Source organism: Microtus ochrogaster, unplaced genomic scaffold (genome assembly GCF_000317375.1).
Source record: "Microtus ochrogaster isolate Prairie Vole_2 unplaced genomic scaffold, MicOch1.0 UNK4, whole genome shotgun sequence".
In the NCBI taxonomy this organism is placed as follows: Eukaryota; Metazoa; Chordata; class Mammalia; order Rodentia; family Cricetidae; genus Microtus; species Microtus ochrogaster.
In genome coordinates this window covers 12,046,758-12,048,009 of record NW_004949102.1, presented here as the reverse complement: position 1 = coordinate 12,048,009, position 1,252 = coordinate 12,046,758, and the positions used below count along the sequence as shown (strand labels likewise).

Sequence of the window (1,252 nt, the reverse complement as noted above, 5' to 3'; positions counted from 1 at the left end):
GAGGAGGAAGAGGAGGAAGAGGAGGAAGAGGAGGAAGAGGAGGAAGAGGAGGAAGAGGAGGAAGAGGAGGAAGAGGAGGAAGAGGAGGAAGAGGAGGAAGAAGAAGAGGTGTTGATGTAAATACAGCGCTCATATAAAATTCTCAAAAACTAAATTAAAAAATAAAGATGTTCTGGGAGAATTGGGGAGTGAAGTTTCCCTCTGGTCCTAGCATGAGTTCGTCTCCTCCATCTTTTCAGACATGTGTAAAAGAGAAGTTCATAAAGGGGCAGTGGGAGATGGTGAGAGGGTGAGGTGCTTGCTGTGTGAGCATGAGGACTCAAGTTTGAATTCTTAGCACCTATGTAAAGGCCAGGCATGGCAGCAGGAACGTGTAACCCCAGATCTGTGGGGTGGGGACAGCAGAATCCCTGGGGCTCCCTGACCAGCCAATCAAGCTAAAACCGAAGCCCCAGATTCAGTGAGAGACCCTGTCAAAATACGAAGGTCAAGACATGACTAAGGAAGATCTCCAAATGCCAGCTCCAAGCCCCTACAAACAAGGGCACCATCGCACGTGTGTACACACATGCACACACACACAGAAATGGCTCGCTCCTTGATCTATGCCAAGCACCCATGTTTCCTTCCCTTTGAAGAAGACAGAGACCAAGCCCACACCCTGCTGGGACACTCACTTGTGACTTCCAGGCTCAAATAAGCATGTAGAAGCAAAAATCCCATTTACCCCAGTCCTGAGGAACTTGGGACAATGGTCACGAATGAGCTACTAAAAGGCCACTTCAGCGAAGCTGTCCATAGCCACTTTGTATGGGAAGCAGGAGATTTCAATGGTAGACTTTTTATTTTTAAGAAGGGCCTTTTTAGCTGAGATCTTCGTGTATCATGTCTGAAGGAAATCATTCTGGAATGTTTTACACTGCTCTGCCTTCTTTAGCACATTTAACATAACTTAGTGCCCTGGACACAACTGAACATTTTACTGGTGGCTCGGGGACATGACATGTAGCAGGGCAGCCACCAAGGGCTGTGACAAGTATAGTTAGTTGCACAGCTTCAGAGGGCCACCCTCACAGCCCTCTGATTTCTACATTCCTCTCTCTGGTTTTTCCAAAGGTCACAATCATTGTCTACCCACAGGCTTGTCAATCATTCATGACCGGTGTCTGCTGCATAAAGGGGCTGAGCAAGGGCCGGGCGGTGGTGGCGCACGCCTTTAATCCCAGCACTAGGGAGGCAGAGGCAGGCGGAT

The 1,252-nt window shown here is 48.6% G+C and overlaps 1 protein-coding gene across 1 annotated transcript in view; it reads left to right on the top strand.

Annotated features, from left to right (window-relative positions):
* Fam180a (family with sequence similarity 180 member A) overlaps nucleotides 1-1,252 on the top strand; it is a 14,657-nt gene that overhangs the window by 9,870 nt on the left and 3,535 nt on the right. The window lies entirely within an intron of this gene.